At 39.8% G+C, this 20,338-nt stretch overlaps 2 protein-coding genes across 3 annotated transcripts in view; both read right to left on the minus strand.

The window, feature by feature from the left end:
* The window catches only part of LOC108031465 (mushroom body large-type Kenyon cell-specific protein 1), an 80,877-nt gene extending 74,375 nt beyond the window's left edge, over positions 1 to 6,502 (minus strand). The window contains exon 1 of the mRNA XM_017104904.3: positions 5,946 to 6,502. The gene's annotated coding sequence lies outside the window, so the exon portion shown is untranslated. The remainder of the gene's footprint in view (positions 1 to 5,945) is intronic.
* A 9,671-nt stretch (positions 6,503 to 16,173) lies between these two features.
* Positions 16,174 to 20,338, minus strand: part of LOC108032242 (RCC1 domain-containing protein 1) — a 65,488-nt gene continuing 61,323 nt past the window's right edge. For both annotated transcript variants that reach the window (XM_050889529.1, XM_050889526.1), the window contains one exon: positions 16,174 to 17,065. The gene's annotated coding sequence lies outside the window, so the exon portion shown is untranslated. The remainder of the gene's footprint in view (positions 17,066 to 20,338) is intronic.

Genomic DNA, 20,338 nt, shown 5'->3' on the forward strand with positions numbered 1-20,338 from the left:
ATGCATTTTTTTCATAAATATGTGAGCAGGCCAAATGCATCACATTAGCGCCTGTCTTTATATACGTATACATATTAAAGTTGGTCGCCTTACTAGCATTTCTGATATGGCACTTTTCGTATTATCGTTATGGCTTGTAATAATAATGGAAGTGTTCTGACGATTTTACTTCCTTAATATTTTCCTTCTTGCGATTACTGCTTCCGGTATTTATTTCGTTGCTTTCCTTGGCGTTTCCACAGTGACAATTTCTTTTCTTTATAGGATATTATATATTTTTAAGAGGTTAAAAATATTGTTGATATGAGATTAATTTTCTATGATTATCATATCTTTGGGAGCTGGTTTTACAAGGTTTATAAGTACCTAATAATAATAATGATATATGTACAATTAAATCTAATGAAATCATGCTAAAAGTCCTTTTATTATATTTGATTTCATTCATTTTCATATGAAAACGGTATTTATTATTTAATTGTTAAATTGATATATGAATAAATTTGAGAAGACTACGATTTACTAGGTTTTTTGTAAGTATCCTTAGGTATGACGCTGGCTAGCACTCCTATCGCTTGACTTCCGCTGACTCTATTAGTTTAGCTATTATTTACAAGTAGCTCAGCTCTTATGGGTTTATGACTCTGGCTTCCTTAATTTTTTTCGGTGTGATTACAGACGTATTTTCTTGCCGCTGCATCGCCTTATCAACTGCACAAAAGTCTTTGGGGGCCCCGCGATTCGCGACCGCGGCGCCGCTTACAAATTGGGGTCACCTTCAAAATTATCAAATTTCGCCCGAAATGATTAACTCGACAAACACGAAAATGTCCGAGGTCCGGTGTCCGACCCCTCGGAAAAGCCCTCGTCTCAAATTGTATAAAGAATAAAAGGCGGCGGCGGCAGCAGCACTATATTCGCTCGTTCGCCGGCGAAAAAACCTTATCTTTGATACACAAAAAACAAAAAAAAAGGAAAACAACAAGGCAACGATGTTGTTGATGATGATGAATTTGCCCTGATTTCGACACAAAAACAAACAAAAAAAAAAAATGGAAAACTGCAAAATAAAAAAGAGCTGAAAGGCAATAGAGGCGTTGTAAACTAAAGAAGCAGAAATAGAAACAAAAATTAGATAAGACGAAATTGAGTCGCAAGCCGACAAAGCGGCCAGAAGTTTTCCGAGCAATTCGCAAAAAAAAAGCCACAAAAATGTGACAAAAAGCGAAAAATGGAAAAAAAGAATTATGAACAATGCAGCAAAGTGCAGCGCGTGTGTGGCCTCGCGGAAAAAAAGATGGGGGATACGGCGGACCGGAGGAATAGGAAAATATTTTTTTCAGCAGTTGTCTAAATAACGAAGCCAGAAAGCAAACGAACTAAATTGCTGAAAAACTACGGAAAAAAAAGCGATGGCGGAATGAAAATAAACGAAAACGTAACAAAAATCAATTGTCGCCAACCAAACGTCAATACAAGTGGTCGTGCGTGTTGCCCTCTCTTTCTGCCCCCGCCGCCCCGTCCTTGTCTAATTGCCAGGGTGTGGGTACACAGTATCTGTGTGAGCACCGTCGAAATTCAGCCGCAATTGAAACTATTTGTAAGCGGTAAAGCGGCAGAGTTGAGCGAGTTCTGTGAATTTAATTGTGGCGTCGACAGCGGAAAAATTCAAAATAAACAATAAGCGACAGAAAGAATTTCCAATGGGATATCTTTTTTTGTCGCGGAAAGCTGATGCTTTTTATGTATATATTAATATTTAAAATAAGATATAGTCAATTAAAAAAATGTATTTCAGAAAAAAATTATTATCTTTAAATTGTAAAGCTTGCTTTATAAATAATACGATAATATATTACAGAAATGTCTTTAAATTGAAAGAGTTGGTTTTATAAATAATGTATACAAAAAAAGTGGTAAACTATATACAGAACAATGTACATTTTTTGTTTATTGTCATTAAATAATTTAATAATCAATAATACATAATTTCAGTCAGTTAAAGTTTAGAACAATGGTAGAAGGGCCCCTTAATTTTTTTAACTATGCACTTTACTCACATAAAGCTTTTCTTTAGTACACCCGCTTTTCAATATTAAATAGTACTTTTACATTTTATTTCCTTAATCCAATACTCGCAATAAAAAGATTAATTAAGATAAAAGCTGTAAAACGAAATATGAATATTGAAATGTGGGATATCTTAAAGTGGCACACTTTTCTATGGAACAGCTAAAAAATAGAGGCAAACTTGTTTGTTTGCAGTAAATGATGCCACATATAATAAAATTTATAAAAAAACAGTGAAACAGTTGAAAAAAACTGGTATGCAAGTATAAATAAAAAATGCGAAAATATTTGCCGCGCGTTTTTGTTTTCCATTTTCTATTTTTCGCAAAATTTGTTGATTTTTTTTTTTTTGCGAGAACAGTTGAATTGATATTTGCGAATGTTGTTGTTGGTGTCGCTGCCGACTAGTTTTTTGTTTGGCTGGCATTTTTTCGTTGCTGTGCAAAAGGTGATAAGCTCAAGGACAATATGGCAGTTTGGCATTGCCGGCGCTGTTGCTGCACTCGCCTAAAATTGTTTGTTCAATTGTGTTTATGCATATGGAAAATATCGATTTTGTTTTTGGACAACAAAGCGAGGAATGCCAAACGCAGTGGCCGTCACTCAATTGGCTCTATTAAGGTCGCCGCGCTGTTTAAACTTTGGAGTCGCAGCTTTGGAATGAGGAAGGAGTTGAGTTATTAACCAGCTCTCCACCTGTTGCCCCCGTTTTTTACGTACTCCTTCGAAGGGGATTTGGCCAAAGTTAAATTAAAAACATTTTTTATCGCCATCTCGCCTGCGTTCCTTATTTTCTCAATCCGAATCCTCGTTTGGGACACGCCTTCTATGTGGCGCAGAGCCCAATCTCCTCGGCCAGCTAAAAACAACAACTGCCTGTTGCACTGGCTATGTACTGCCAGCCTTCCAGTGCACTTCCAGTGGCCCCGCCGCCCACCACCCACCGAACTATATGAACTATATAGTGACGCAGGAAGGAGATGGAAAAAAATGGGGAAAAGAAGCGAACTACGAAAAATAAGCACAAAAATCCAAAGCCTCCCAATTGCGACAGCCGACCCATCCTTCGTCCTGCCGAGCAGAGCAACAGTTTATTTTTTCACAGCATTTCCCAGCCACACGAGGACTGGGGTAATGCTGAAATCCAACTAAGCTCTGTTGGGTTGGCTGTAAGAAATTAGTTTAACACATTAGGGGATTGTAAAAAAAATAAAAATGGTAATGATCTAGAGCTGTTATATAATATTTTTGATTATTCTATTATTAGGTATGCTTTTAATGGCTCGTTTTATTAAAAAACTTTAAGTTTAGTTAGCGATGAATTAAGGCAAGGCAGCCATTCTGATGATATCCCAAAAATCAATGTATTTTTCGTTACTTGTTATAAATAAAATCGATTCTGTATATGTAATCTATTGCTTTCAATTTTAATAATATTTGGGATTTTATTTATTTATTTCTACAATGTTACCAATAGTTTAAACTTAAGGTACAGGGAGGAATGGCCATAGTTGCTAAGACTTTCATCCGGACTAAATTAGAATGATTTTTATAATTTAATTTTCGCAATTTATAAAGAGTTGTGGATATATATTTTTTAATGTTTGCCAAAAACGTGTGAGAATCTGAATAAGCAGTTTCTGGCCAAGCTGAGGCCAACATTTAAATGAAGTCAATTCACGACTACAATGTATCTAAAAGTTGAGAGTCAGCAACATTATTATTTACAAATATCTTAAATGTCTCGGCTGCACATAAAGTAATCTGCTGTGCGAAGTGACAACTTCTTATAAAGCTGGAAATGCGGATTATTTTAATTCCAGTTCGCTGTTTTAGAATTTTGTAATTTCCCCGACTCGCAAGCCTTTTGGTTTTCATAAAGTGAATCACGCTTTTCCCTGGGTGAATGGGCTGTAGACCCACATAGACCCTTGGCTTTTGGAGTGTGAGTCACTCATTGAGCGATAAATGCCTGGCGACTACTGCCCGACTTCCCGGAGTGGCGGCAACTTGTTGCTGTTGCTGCTGCTGCTGCTGCTGCCGCTGTTGCTGTTGTTGCAACATCTAATCCAATCCAAGGCGAACAATGGCGAATGCAAATGCAGATGCAACCACTTCCTTTTGTCTGCCGGAGGAGGCCGTGTTGCAATTGCCGTTGTGCCGCTCATGTTGCTGCTGCTGCTGTTGCTGCTGATGTTGTTGCCGCTGCCTTGTGTTTATGGTCAAGGTCATGAACCTGTTCCAATAACTCGTTTCTTACGTGCAGCACACACCAACGTAGAGGCACCAGGGGAGGCAGACTGGTAGTCAGATGACTATGTGTTGCATGTGGCCGCCGGTTGCAGTCTAATGCTAATCCTGGCCAGCAGCTAGGGGCCAAAAGCCGGGATGACTAATGGGGATCCGCTCAAATCAATTTGAGAACATGAAATTAAATTTCAATCCATCTTGTGGCGCAAATTAAAGCTGAAAACTTGTCGCCGCCGTCGTTGTCGTCGCAATGAAATGCGGAAAAGCCTCAAGGACAACGGCGGGTGAAAAGAAAATTGCCACGCGTGGGCGGCACGTCAGTCTGCCACCCCCCGAGACTTGTGTCCGTCTGATTCATTGTCTTATTTTTTCCCGTCTATGAGGCTGAGGCAGCCTGTGTCATAAATCGCCGCAAATGAATTATTCGAAATCAAATGCAATTGTGCACAAAGCGAATCACTTGGCGAAATATCTATATAAAAACAATAATAATAAAAACATCAGCGGCAGCAGTGTTTTCCGTCTGTCAACTTGAAATTAGAAGCGCATTAATTAGAAATTTTTATTATTCTCTCGCACTTAATTCGCTTCCACTTTACTCGTCTTTCTCTATTTTATTTTTTAATTGTTATACATATATGTGCATGGTTTTTCATTCAAATTCAATAAATTTCAAGTTGACATTTATATTTGCGCATTAATTGCTGGCTAAGATTTCCGCGAATTGAATTTTGTTTTGTGGCCCATAAAGGAAAGCCCATTCATGCCCATTGTAGGTGACAGAGTGTTTGTGAAAGCACATTTTGCAGGGGGGCACCGAGGGGAGATTCACCCATGAGAGGCACTTGTTGGGCTTCCGAATGCAATTGTGTGGATTTCTTGCCCTGATGGAAAGTTTTCCAGCTTTTCCTACATGTGCGTTTGGTTTTCAAGAATTGGCTGTCCGTTTTATAACCAGAATATGACAAATGATTTGGCAGTTACCTAAGAAACTAGACAAATCATTTCCAGAACGATCTATTGTAATTTCTTTTTAGCAAAAAGCACGATCGAAATTGAGCAAATCAGTGCAATCATTTTGGGTGACTCAGAGTCACCTAAGAGTCATCAATTTATTCAGCAAAACCAATCCCATAATAATTGGAAAATGCATGATCCGGCAGAACTTTAAACCTTTTTACGTATGTATAAGATAAGGTTAATAACAACAAGGCTTTAAAAGTAGAGAGGGGAAATCCGGTAAGTTACTATTTTAAGAATAATATCTCAAGTATAAAGCTTGGAATATATATAGTTATTATTATTATAGTTCATACGGGGCTGAATTAGGGGAAGTACCAAAGTAAGGGTAACCTGAATTGATAAGAAAACCTGTATCTACACTGAAGAAAAGCAGTAATTACTTTCTTAAAGAGAATATATTATGTAGATATGGGATAAGGTTAGTTTGGTGTATATATTAAAATGTCTAACATAATTATTAGTAAAATGGAAGCCAGACATATTTTAATTAAATATTGTTTACATAGACTGTTTACATGTAAAAACCCCTTAAGTGCCGACCTAACCACTTGTGGCCTTTTCAAAAAATCTATGAAATAAATAGGAAAAAATTGCATACTCACTTTTCTGGCCAAACTGTCCCAATATTTACAAGCTCATCTAAGTAAATATTTAAAAAATTTGCGTTCTTTTTTTGTAGTTCTGTAAAAACTTTGACTTTGTTTATGGGTATTTGGCGTTTTTTGTTTTTGTATATCAACCTTTTTTTTTTTTTACTATTTCTCTTATTTATGGTTGTCACAGCACTTTTGCATTTTCAGCTCTTTTTTTGTGGCCTGGCATGTCAACTTAAATTTTTGTGTCATAAGAAAAACGCACGTAAAGGTTTTTCTCGCTGTGGTTGTTCTTGTTGCTTCGCGGGGTGCAAGAGGAAGCAGGCGAAAAGGGTGTGCTGGTGTGTGTGTGTGTGTGGAAAATAAATAAAAAATTCGCACACCGCGACCAGCGTCAACAACAAACAAACAACAACAACACTGATAGACGACGACGTTACTAATACGCAAGAGCGCAGGCAGCGACGCCGGCAGCGCTGCCAACTGCGAACTGCAACTGCAGCGCCAAGATCCGAGTCCGCGAATCTCGCAGAGCAGCGGAGAGGCGGCGAGGCGGCGAGAGGAGAGGGGGCGGCACCGAGAATGCGAGAACTGCAGCCGAGAATCCGAATCAGCGGGGCCGGGACCGAAGCGAACCGCTCGAGCCGACGGACAATAAAGCTAAAGCCAGCCTGCCACAGCTGAGCAGTCCGCTGCAGTTCCTCAGCTCCTCGGCTCGCGAGCGGATGCACTCACTCACACAGAGAAGCAGCCTGCGCTTCCACTCGGCCCAGAAGTGCATCCAAACTCACTCAAAGAGAGGGCGACGTCGCCGGCTTTTGCGCCTGTGTTGGTGCCTTCATTCATGGCAGCTAGCCGGTAAAAAAAGGCTAAAAGCGAAATTGGCCAGCAGAGAGGGACCAGCGCTTGGCTGGCAGCTAGTATCCACAAGATAGAAACGGCAGGAAAAAAGAAAATGGTGGCCCAGAGAGTGCTGCTGGCTTTTCCGCTCAAGTCGAGCGGGGAAGGCCAAGAGCAAGTACAGTGCAATTTTTAATTGCACACACACAGAGGCGCCACGCTCTCTGAGAATTTCACACATTGCAATCCGAGTTTTTCATTTTTTTTTCCAGAGCATTTTGTTCTCGAGTTTGTAAAAATTTGCACGATTCTCCAGGTGAGTGTGCTTGTATTTTGTTTTGCAGTTTTTCAGTTGTCAGTTTTTCAGTTTTGGTGGGTTTCGATTTTAAGTCCGCGACCGAATCGCCGGCGTTCGGCACTGGAGGCGCTCACTCACCGCTCGAAATGCAACTGGCGGCCAGCGACGAAGCGAGCCGATCCGAGCCGGCTATACGTCCATATTCCACGTCCACTTCCCCACCGGAGGGGTCTTCTGGGAGGGGGGCACGGCACGGCCTACCGTTGCACATGCACTTTTTCAGTTTTATTTTGGTTTCGAGCTTTTGTTTTCGGCGCGAGTGTCGAGTGCGAGAGCGTACTGAAATTATAATATTTCGAATGGGGCTAGTGTATCCACTGCAAAGAGTTCAGAGTCTCACGAGGAAGTTGGGGCTCGGGCTCTCCAGAGATAGTAGATGGTGACCCCCAAATCGAGTGATCGGCGGATTGAGTACTCACAGATAGATCACAGCCTTAGATAAGCACTGCATTTTTCCAGGAACTAAAGCAGGCTTCTATTCGCAGGTCGTAGTAGAGTGCTTACTTCAAGCAAACAATCGTATCACCCAAATACTATTTGGTTTTGGCTCACATATGACAATAAATTTGTGAAGGTTGTTACCGAAAGCCCTTACAAAAAAAATATATATATAGATATGACCTTAGTTTGTAAGAAAACCTAATTCTAAAAGTTAAATTTTTTTAAGAACTTAAATTCTATTATTAATGTTTTATTATATCTATATATTACTTTAAAAATTTATTAAAAAAATATAAAACGAATGCTTTACATTCTATTACTAATTTTTCTAATTCATTTTATAAAAACTATACAAAACGTTAAAAATCTCCTAGTTAAATCTTTAAAATGCTTAAATAAAACCTCCGGAAAAACGAAGTATTTGTAATGAAAATTTTAAAAATGATCTATTAGGAATTATAAATTTTGTAAAAATGTTAAGTATACTTAAATTTCCTTCCCAAAGTCAGCATACAAACTCGCATTTTATTTGGGTGGGAAACGCAAGATATTATATTAAAGCAATTAAGGCCGGACAGCTATGAGATAATCGCCTTTAATAAAGCCCGACTAAACAGTCTGAGAAGCCCAAAAATCTGACTGGGAAACTGGCTGACTGCTTATTAACCAAAATTCTCAACGAGGAACTGATTGCGCACCTTGCCTACTGACCAATTGAGAAACTGAGGGAATGAGTAACTGAGGCATTGAGAATGACTGACTGACTGACTGCTGCTGCAGCCTGCAATTCGACTCGACTTGCAGCGACTCAATTGCATGTCATTGTAGACGAAAATATTTTTAGTTTTATTGTTATTATTTTCCTTTTTTTGTGCAATTTTTTCGGCGCAGCGTTGGCGTTGACTTGAACAACTTATGGACCGGACCGAGACGGAGACGTGGGCGGTGGAGGGGCGGTACGGCCGCAGGGGCAGGGGCAGGGGCAGGGGTCGGGGCTGATACTCTGGGGGCTACTCTGGGCCTGGCCCCTGGTCTCTGCCAGAATTTTGAGTCGTGACTGGTTTCAAGGTCCCTCAATTAATGCGAAAATTTCGTTGTAATTTTTGTGCTGCTTTTTTCTGCTTGTGTTTGCATGATTGTAAATGAAAGAAACAAAATTCGTGTACAATAAAAATAGTAATTGTTTTGTTTTTTGTCTGTAATTTGTTTTGGTTTTTATGTGCTCTGGCAGAATTGTTATTTTTCAAGCTTTTCTAATAAGCGAAATATTTGTGCATTTAATTGCGCTCACAATCGACCTTGAAGCTGTTGGCTTGGAACTGACATTTGTGGATTTCAAGGGGTGCCAAATGGGGTGGGAACACGTATAAACTTAGTAGAAACTCCAAAAATATATTAACCACTATTTTCTGTGGCCTTACACAGTTTTATAAAGCTTGAAAAAATTCGAAGACTAGAAACCACTTGTTTTTACCAAAAAATACGGTTTCCGTAAAAGAAACGATAATCACCTTCAGCAAAAAGAACTCAAGGACTTGAAAGCTGCCCACTTTAAATTGCATCTTCCGGTAAATCAGAAAAAGTACCGAAAATACTCTCTTGCCTCATTATCCTTTGAGCTTGAAGCCCTTCCCACCCCTGGCCAAGCTGGATGCCCACATCCGCTGGCGAACTCCAGCCGCAACCACTCAACCACTCGGCACAAGTACGCCGAAAAAAGCAAAAAAACCAGTGCAAAAACAAGGAGAGCCGAAAAAACAGAACTTCAAAACATAATGTCGCCATCAAGGAACACATATAATTGCTGTATTTACAAAAGATAAAATCGGCGACAACATGCACACGACCCGAACTTGTCGAAAGGAAAAAATGCAGCGGAGGCCCAGCGAAATTTGTAAAAAATGGATGGATGACGACCGAGCAATTAAAATGGGAACCACGTAAGCAAATGCGACAAAAACCCCCGAAAATGTCGTGGGAACAGGGGAAACGCAGGGGGCGGGGGTTTCAGGGGAGAGACACTGAAAAATCCACCCCAAAGCAATTGCATTCTGCACACAAAAGATGCACGAACCAAAACGTGCAATTTGTGTTGAATGCATTTCGAAAAAAGCAAACAAAAATCGGAAAAAAGTTCCCCAAAAAAAATGGTATGCAATTTTTGCATAATGAAAAATGCAGCAGGCAGGGCACACATTCGCACACACACACACACACACGGCCTATAATGAAACGCACGGTATGCATGGGCATTGAAAGCTGAGCTGCAAGCCGAGTTGAGTTGCAATCCAGACCCAAAAATATATTCTAAAATTAAAATGCAATGGCCTGACGCAATGCAAACAGCCGAAGGGGTGCAAACACAGACACTCGCACGCACACCACTGCGCTCCGTGCACAAAGAATGCATTTTTGTGCATCTTGAAGATACTCTTTCGACGGGCTGCCACAGGAAGAAGGGGAGGAACGGGCCGCCCGCCAGAGGGTTGAAGGGTCCAGACTCCCAGACTCCTCGGCTCGATTAATGAACAATCTTCAAATGCATTTTTCCAACGAAATTATGCATTTCCTCTGCGCCAACAAATGGGAAGGGATAAGGTAAGGTACTCATACCCTTAAAAACAGAAGGGTTTTATATAAGATAAGTAAATAAATAAAATAGATAATCGTAATGTTACAAACTTTATTATCGTTTTTAATAAATATACAATTAGTAATTTATTTACAAAATATGTTATATAAAATATAAAATTTAATTTTTTTTGAAGTTTTTACCTTTTTATGTATTTACCTACAAGATTTTAACTATTACTATTTTACTTGCCTTTCTTTATAATTTAATTCCTCACATTTCAGAAATATCTGTATTCATATACAATAACTAAGGAATTTACAAAGCCAAGATGTTCCTGAAACTGATGATAACATTGCTTATTTCCTGTGCAAATGAAATATTTCTTTTTAATCAGAACTAGCTTGTTTCTAAGCCCATAATCAGTTTTTAGATGTTTATTAATATGTAGATTATAATGGCAAATATATGGTTATTGTGTTAAAATATTTTATTTGAATTAAGAAGCGTTAAAATAAACACATTTAACTTATTTTCTTACATTTCAGAGAAACATATCTTAAATTTAAACCTTTTTTAAAATTAAATCTTAATTTTTTTGTTTAAATGGCCTTGAGAGCCAAGCTACCCTATAGAAGGGCGTCTAAATGGTCGTCTCCTAAGTCCAGTGTTTGATTGGGCCAAATGAGAAGCGCCCAAGTGCCGCGCAGGAAGCCAATTGCTTCCGTTCTAAGTCCGGACAGGCGGCGTTTGGCAACTGGCAACTTTCAACTGGCGGAACTGAGCCAAGTGCCAAGCGCCAACTGCGGAGCGGAAGTAGCTGAAATGAGCTTGGGAATGAGTTGGCTGTGCCAGCCGAGTGGGCTAGGCGATGGACTACAAAAAACATTCTTCTCGACCGGCCATCATAAATAATGAGGCGAAATTAAACTCGCAATTAGATGAAAATCAAGATAAATCAGTTATAATTGCCAGATGCTTAGGCGGAATTAAGAAAAGTGCCAATGTGGTCGTGGCCCGGTTGTCCAGTTGTCCACTTGGCCAATCGAGAGCAGCGATTGGGGTCCAGGTCCCCGAGGATCAAGACCGAGAAGGGGCCTTCGAGGGGCACCCAAGGGATCAAGATCAGCCGATAGGAAATTCTGGAAATAATTTCCCAAGCAACAAGGGCGCTGAATCATTTTCCTGTTGATTACATCTTTCATACAACATGACCCCCTTTTATTTACACTCTTTTCAACCACACATTTGTTTTCCAATTTTAGCCACAAAGGCAGGCCAGCCAAGGCAAAGATTAAAGTAAAAAAATAAATTAATTTACAGGCAGATTAAAGAGTGCATTTTTACATATTCGCTGATAAAGCAAATGAGCTTTGCCACGGCGCCGTAATAACTGCATTATATATTATTAATTATAGTTTTTTAAGCTGCAATTACTTTCGGGCGGTTCAATTTGATTTTCCCAGTGAGTGTGTGTCTGTTGCATGACCTCATGGGGCACTCGCTGCCGCGCGAGAGTAAACGAAAAAGTCCAAAATAAATAAACCCCCGAACGGAATGAATTCAGCAAATAAGCAAGGGTAAACTGGGGGAAAACGGACAGCCGCCCAGCAGCAAGCCAATGACCAAGAACCGGCGACAACAACAGAGATTGCTGCTGTTGCTGCTGCAGTTGCTGTTGCTGCTGCAGTTGCTGCTGCTGCCGCTGAGGCCAAGGAACTGGGGAGCAATACAAAATTGCTTGGCCTTGGTCAGGCACAGTGCACACATATAAATATTTTAAATGTTTCTTTTTCCCTGTTGCTTTTCTTTTCGATTTGTTGACGAGGTTCATTGTGCGTTTCAGCCGCCGGTTGTTGCTTTTATTGTCATATATTCTGTTGATGATTCGCTTTCATTTCGCTGTGTCAAGCGAGTGGAGTGCTCCCCGAGATTAAGGCCCCCGATAAGATAGTGCCCAGAGCCAATTGTTTTTTTTTGCCCGATAAGGCCAAGAGTCCGCCCGTTCAGTCAACTTGAAATAGTGCATTTACCTCTTTAAAACATTGGTAATTCTATATTTAATACATACCACATGGGTACAATGTAGCCTACAACATCGCTGCAAATTAAGTTTTTCAGACATGATATCTTATGCTCTGCCTCTGCTCATTTGCATTTAAATAGCTTTTCTATGGTGCCTGATTAAATAACCATTATTTGCGGCTGGCACTTGGTTCAACAGTTTTTAGGTCTTGTAAAAATAAATGTCTTCGTGAAACAAAGTATTGAATAATTTTTGCATATACGTAATTATTAATAATTAATTTATAACTTTGTGTTTGGCATTTACAACCCTTTTTCAGCCATTTCCCACCCTTTGTAGGTCAGGTATGGCCTCGCTAATGCTGTCACCCTGAACTTTACCCACTGATACACATGTTGTGGTCTAAATTTAAAATTAGATTTTCAATTTGCACACACATTTGAGGGGCGGCAAAGGGAGAGGGAAAGGAGCACACACGCACAATTTGCCATTTGGCCAATGTCAATGTCAACGAGCAGCAGCAGCAGTTGCAGCAACAAATGCCTTTCTAATGGAGGCAGCAGCATCCACGCGGAAGCCATTCAAACATTGGGCCAGATACACGCTGTTGTTGTGGTGTTAAACACACTGGCAACACACACAAACAGGCCTTGTGTGCGTAAGGTCAAATCTCTAAATTTTATTTGGCTTCCTGCCAAATGCCGCACAGATGAGTGCAACATCCACGGCCGAAGCGCCTGCGGCTCGCACAACCACAGCAACATACGAACATGGGAAACACACAGATACAAGACACACACACACACACCCGCAGAACACACACGTGTTCACACACAATTTGCAGTTGATATTGTTGCTGTTGCCACTGGGCGAACTCTGCCAATTTTAGATGTTTAGTCATTGATATCAATGAAGTCGAAAGCGAAAGTGTTTCCACCAGTCAGCAGGCTTATATGCAAACAATTCAATTACAAATTACGCATACGCCATGTGCGCCACGTGTGTGTGGGCTGTGTGTAGTGGTGTGTTAGTGGTCGCTGAACTTGTGTGTGCTCTTAAATTGCATGTGTGATGCGCATCGAAATGTGCGAATTTCGTTTGTACTAGGCCTTAATGAGATGGCGATTTAATGGGCCATATTTAGATATGGATAAACATGTTTTTTCTGGGAAACTATTAATAGGTTTATTTTTAGATGAAAAGATTTCTTAGTGTTTCAGATTGTCAAAAAGTAAATCATTCAATGATAAAAATGATCTTTTTTTAGATTCTGAAGAAGCAAATAAATAAATAAAATTTGTTGAGTGTTAGTTAGTGTTAGTTAGTTTTAGATTTAAGATGATTTGGTACGAAAATGTATTAATATTTCTTAGATTAAAACACCCGATACCTTATTTTATAATCAAATTGAGAAGAGTAACCATCCCAGCAGCAACCCCAAGTACGAGCTCTTTGATTCGCCCTCCTCTTGAGCTGGGAAGAGCCCTTTCCCCCTCCCAAACAAAGTGCAACCCCATTGTTTAGTGACTGTCAAAAAACGAAGAAATCCACGCATATGAGCAAATAGCTGCAATTTCCACCGACAATTACTGCTGCGCTCTCAATGGCTGGCTAACCCAATAAAGCCGGCAACATTACTACAACAATTACGCGCGGAACCCACCCACCGATGCAGCCCACTGCTGAGCTGGACTCAATTCGGTCTTTGCCTTGTCAATCGAAGCATTTGACCAAAAGTGCAGCGGGCGGGGGAGTACGTAGCGAAGCACTGATTGAGGTTTTTGGTCCCCGGACCACACGAAAGGGCAGCCGGCGGGTCAAAAACCTCATTACTCGATGGCGAAGCGCCAGAGGAAGGAAATTTTTGTGGCTTGTGATTCTCGATCCGAGAACGGGAAACCGTGTTTGCAGCGAACGTGTGTACGTAGTATCTACGCTGCCCTATTTGATATTATGAGTACTTCTTTATCGCGACACATGATTCACAAATGTGAAATGGCGTCCATGACCAACACAACAGACAATTGCGCGCGGTCTGTCCGCCCCTGCCCTTTGGTCTCCCCCGCCCCCGCCCCATCCCCGCGGCCCACCAGCTCCGCTCTTGTTCTCCATCTGGACTCCGTGGACGTGAACCGAGCAAACCGATTTTTATTATTATTTTGAATACGCTTTTTGTGGCTCTCATTGTTGTTTTTGTCTCGCTTATTTCGCTTCTTTCTGTGTATTTTGTTTTGTATGTTTTTCGTCACACTTGGCAGCGGCAAGGCGGCTAAGTACAGTGAAGCCTGGAGATTAGCCTTGTAAAGGAACACTTGAAAGTAATTAGCATTGGTGACAATAATTTAATATAAATGTGAAAATACACTTTTAAAGTGAAATGTATATTTAAACAACATAGTTTTAGTCTTATTTGATATGTACTATTTAACATTGACAGTGTACTAAAGTCAAATATGATCAACAAAATCATAAATGTTAATAATACTGATAATTATAATCAGCAATAATAATATGCTTTAAATTGGAAATTTATAATCTAACTAATTTGTCATTACAATTAAACCAACAAAGTTAAAAAGGGCTAAAAAAAAGTATATTTAAAATTTATGAATTATTACTTTGTATGGCTTCCTCTTGTAACAAGCATTTTTAAAATTGATTATATGCATTAAAACAATTTTTATAGGCTTATTGAAACTTCCCCATTTACCATTGGAATTGAAACATAAAAACTAAAAAGGATCAATACAATTTTTATTGCTTTTGATATGTATATATTTATTTTGTATAGCTTCCTTTTGTTACGACAATATCTTTTTCTTTTTTTTTTTGGTAAATTACATAAATGTTAAGATTTCTAATAATACTTTTCTAAAAAAGTCTTATGATTTTTACTGTGTTATTGGTCTTTATAAAATGACCTTCCTAAACAGATAAATTTTCAAAAATACTTATATTTTTAAACGACTAAAATATATTTATCCTTAGCAAATAACAAGAATGATAAAATATTTAAAATTAGCTGATGTATTTATATTCTACAGTGAGTCTTAAATTATTTACTCTCTTTCTTCTGAAATAATAATGTACCAAAATATATCCCATTATTAATATAAATAATACCGAAATAAATTTAATTTAAAACTCAATCTTTTTTCAACTCGTTGAATTTGTACTGTATTTGCACATCGTCAGCGTTGACGTTGTCGCTGCGGCTGCTTCTGGTGTTTTTGTTTTTATTTTTGCTGCTGCTGCTGCTGCCCCTCCTTGTCCGAGCCTTGTATTCAGTGTACTCAGTCGGTCGGTCGGTGGGTCGGTCATACCACACCGATACCCCCAGCCAAAGCACCGCCCCAACCCCTGCCCCTGCCCGTGCCCGGACCGTCCCTAACCTACGACAACCGAATTCGCACTGGGCCAGGTTCAATGAACTTTTTGGCTGAGTTTGCCTCTGTCTCCGCTTCTGCTGCTGTTGCTGCTGCTGTTGCCTTTGCTTCTGACGCTGCTGTCATCGCCGCTGCTGCACAAAGCGTGCATTGAGGGCGCTGGCTAGCTGACGGATTGACAGAGTGACTGGGTGACTGGGTGACGCACTGGCGGGCTGACTGAGCGACTAAATGAGGGTCCAAACAAGCAGCCAACCGACCGTCTGTCACATCATGCGTGTGTACATTGTGCACTGTTTACTCGCCCGCCGAACGAGTGTGCGTGCATGAATGGAGCTTCTTTCTTTTAATTTTGTCAAGTTCGTTTTGAATTTCAATTTTGAGTCATGCCCACGATGAGCATACAAGCGGACTGCAAGATACCGAATACCAGATACAGCCCCTCCAGGGACTTTGAACCGCCCCGAACCGATGGCAACAGCTGTGCCCGGCTTTTGATAAGCCAGCCAGCCAGCCAGCCAGTCAGCCAGTCCAAGTCCAATCCCAATCTCAGTCCAAATCCAGAGACCATCTTCCCATACCCCAAGCCCCAGTGCAAGCCGTAAAAACGATTTAAAAAAGAAATTAACCACAAAACCCCGACGAGCCCTAGACGTTTCTTCTGCTGTGCGAAAATTTTTACTAGAAATCGGAAACTTTTCAGAAAATCAAATTACACCAACACACACAGACAGTCGGAGGGCAAAGTCGGCGACAGAAAAAATAAGATTCCGAACGGAGGATGGGCAAAGTCCAGGCTGGAATACTCTAACATTAAAGAGATAATAACACATCTTTGAGGTCTTGTAAATATATCTTTTTTACTTTAAGACGATCAATCAATCCACTACTTGTTAAGTCACTGAAAGATTTTGAATAAGATCTTTGCTATACGAGTTTAATAATTTTAAGGAAATTGAGGAACATGGTGAAAGACAATATGGTACCATTGCAAGCTTTTACCGATAAGGTGGAAATATAGTTATTTATTTTTAGAAAACACACCTACTAAATAAGTATTTTCAAAAATCACATACAATATCCTCTTTAAACCCAAATTAAGCCCCATCATACCCAATCAATCAGTAGGGTATGGTAAATATAACCACCTTGGCCAGATGGCTTAGAGATGCTGCTCGGGCTGCCGACATAGCCCTGTTTGACGATAATGATTCTGTTAAAAATAATCAGTTTATGATAGGCCAGGAGACGGCGGTGCCGGCTGGAGGCTGGAGAATGGATGCCGGGGACCTGGGGAACTGAGAATGGCAGTAGGGGCTCTGCTCCGCTTGGCTTGCTCTGGTTTGCCCGGGCTAAATTCGATATGGCCCTGGCAAAAGAGTCAATCAAATTGTTGGCCGCAGATCTGCATCGGCACCTTCTCATCGGCATCGACATCGGCCATGTCACATTCCCATGTCTGCAGATGTTTGTGTGGCGAAAATGAAAGCATTGTGGATTAGTTGCCTGAAATCGAAGGGAAGACGAAAATAAATATGAGTTACAGTGGGAACACATGTAATTTAAATGATAATAATAATATATTTATATAATGTTTAAAAATGGGTTATAGTGTTAAGTATATGTTGCGGATTAATTATTTAAAAATTACCTAATTGAGCCATATGCACAGCTTCCGTTTTATGAATAATAAATATTTAAACAATAGATCATAGTCATTTTAAGATATCAAACTATCTTATGGATTGTATATAGAAACCAAAAATTTTTCCTTAATCAAGTGTTAGTAAAACTAACTACTTTTATAATGAATTTCCTAGCTAGCATCCTCTTTAATTTGGCAAATTTTCCCAAAAATGCTATTAAAATCCCCAGATTAATGGATAATAAGCGCTGATCACTGTATGAATTACTATAACTACAGCATCTGTCTGCAGCTGAATCCGAATCGGAGTTTTTCTGTCTGTCACTTCGCATGCTCGTTCTGTGCATTTGGCTGTGATTAATTGCATTGGCTGCCGTTGTTCTTGCAGCAATTGCATTGCATTGCCGCTGCTGCTGCTGCGGCGGCTCCAAGGAAGCCTTAGAAATGTCAGGGCCAATGGCATGGCCCAATGCAAATTTATGACACGGCAATGCCGCGCCAAAAAAGATTTATCAACTGCCACAGAATTGCAGCGGCAACCAGTTAATGCGCCCGGCAAAAAAACACACACACACACAAAATAAGAAACGGCGAAGGCAACAAATAAAATCGAAAGCCGAAAGCCGCGTCTCGTCCCGAAAAAACCGGTTCGTCAATGTTCTAAAAATTAAACTGGTTGCACCGAAAAAGCAACAAGAACCACAACGAAAGGAGTGCTAGACCAAAAATATATATATCTTTTTTGTTGCAGTTTTATATCTCCTCTTTTTTTGGATTTTGAGAGCCTGGCAGTGTCTGCCGAAATTGCAAGCGGGCATAAATTAACCGCATGGGGTCCAGATACGCTCGCACACCGATGCAAGTGGCTTGCGAAAGATGCAGATACAAATACGGATGCAGATGCAGATACAGATACAAATGCATTCGAAGGCGCGCACACAGACGAACGCAAAACGAGACAAGCACACCCAAAACCACTTAAAGTCCACAATGATGACGTTGATGTCGGCCCCCCTCTTAACCCCCCAGTGCCCCCTGATGGCCCCCTTAACCCCCCGAAAGGCACGCCAGTTGAGTTTTCAAGTGCAGGGCTCGCCCCGCGTCCCGTTTCCTCCCCACTGATGACGCAAAAATACAAAAAAGTACTGAAAATTCCGAAAATAAAATAAGAAAAAAATATTTAACAACCGGCAACGTCCACGACCTCACCCAAAAACCAACAACAAAGGCGGCAGCGACTACGACGGCGACTGCGGCGGCGACTGCAGCAGCGGCAGCGACGCATCAGCGAGGAAAAGGCTCCACCCCAAAGCCAAAAATGCGCAATTTGACTGTACGAAAATAAAAAGTAAATGCAGAACGGCAACAACAACACCGGCAGAACTTAACAGATGAACACAAAAATAATAAAAAACACACACACAAAAAAACCAACGAAAACGCAGCAGAAAGAGCAACCAAAAATAAATATCCCAACAAGCAGGGCGAAATCATTATGTCAAATAGGTCGAAGCTATTAATACCCTCAAAAGTCGGCTAGAAAAATGAAATAAAACAAGGTATTCCAAAAATAAAGAAAAAATATTTAAATAAATATATTACCACAACAAGCAGTGCAAAACCATTGAGATAGCTTTTAATACCATCAAAAATCGAGTTGAAACAAGACTATATATGTTCCAAAAATAAAAATAAAATATATAACACTTTCTAAAGATAACTAGGAAATGAAACAACCCTTCTGACTTATGTTTTTAAATAAAATATAATTAAAAATAGCTTAGGACGTAAAAAGAATTGGAAAATATTTTGTAGTAAACTTGTAAGCATTGTTGTATTTTCAAAAAATATAAATGTATTATTAAAAAGTACATAATCCACATAAAGAACTTTAAAATAATTTTTGATGTCACTGTGAACTCTTACTAAAATAAAAAACAATATATATTTTTTACTGAAATCATATGAAGTATCTTTTCAAAATAAATAATAATAAAAATAATAATTTTTTTAAATATATGCAATAATCTAATTTGGAAAAGTACGAAATTGGTAAAATTATAATATTAATATATTATTAAATATAGAACATACTAATTTACAAAAAAAATGTTAAGTGAGTGATAGATACATTACAAAAGAATGAGCTAATCGCCGACTAACACCCTTGTCGCTCGAGTGGTGCCATAATGCAGCCCACTCGTTTGGGCCACAATCGATGTCGGCCAAAAGATAATGCCCCACTTGCGGTAAGTGTATGTTAATACGAAATACGAAAAAAGCGAAAGAAATATTTCGTTGGCAGCTCATACAAATTTTACTGGGCTGGCGGTTGTCGGTTACTGACCGTCCTCAAGGTTTTTCGTATTCTGCCCTTTATATTTGCTGCGTCGACTGCGGCAGCGACGGCGACTGCAACTGCAACTGCAGTAGCGTCAACGATCGCAGAACTCAATTCCCTTCATTTAGAGCGCATTTCTTGTGGCTGCCGCTGCCGCTGCTGCTGCTGCTGTTGATGCAGTTCGTTGTTGCATTTTTGAACGTTTTTCGTAGCGCAAATTACAGCAAACACGCCATCATCATCATCATCTGCGGCACTCGTCATCATCGCGTTGCATTCGAAGCCGCACTGTAATAACAACAGCAACAACGGGAGCTACAACATAATCAAGATGGCAGCCACTTGCAACAGCAGCAACTGCAACTGCAGCTCAGCTTAAAAAAATTGACGAATATGCGATGCAGCAGCGGCAGCCGCAGCAAAAAACAAGAACAATTTTAAGCCCGAATTCAATGCAAAACAAGCCAAGCGATAAAGAAGGCATGCACTTGAAAAAAAGGGGTTTGGAAATATTAAAAAGGGATTTAGGTGTTATAACACCATTTTTATTTTAACTAACTCCTTGAGAATATAAAATAGGGATTTAAGGGTTTTTATTTTATATTGTTTGGTTGGTATCACGAAAAAAAAGATTTGAGTGTTTAAACAACTTTTTTGCATAATGTATGTTATATTGTTGAGTTAGGATCGCGAAAAAAATCATTATGGACATATATAAGGGATTCAAGTGTTAAAACACTTTTATAATTTCAAACTGTTGAGTTAGAATCATGAAAAATAATCCTTGCGGACA

This window comes from Drosophila biarmipes, chromosome 3R (assembly GCF_025231255.1).
Source record: "Drosophila biarmipes strain raj3 chromosome 3R, RU_DBia_V1.1, whole genome shotgun sequence".
Classification (NCBI taxonomy): Eukaryota; Metazoa; Arthropoda; class Insecta; order Diptera; family Drosophilidae; genus Drosophila; species Drosophila biarmipes.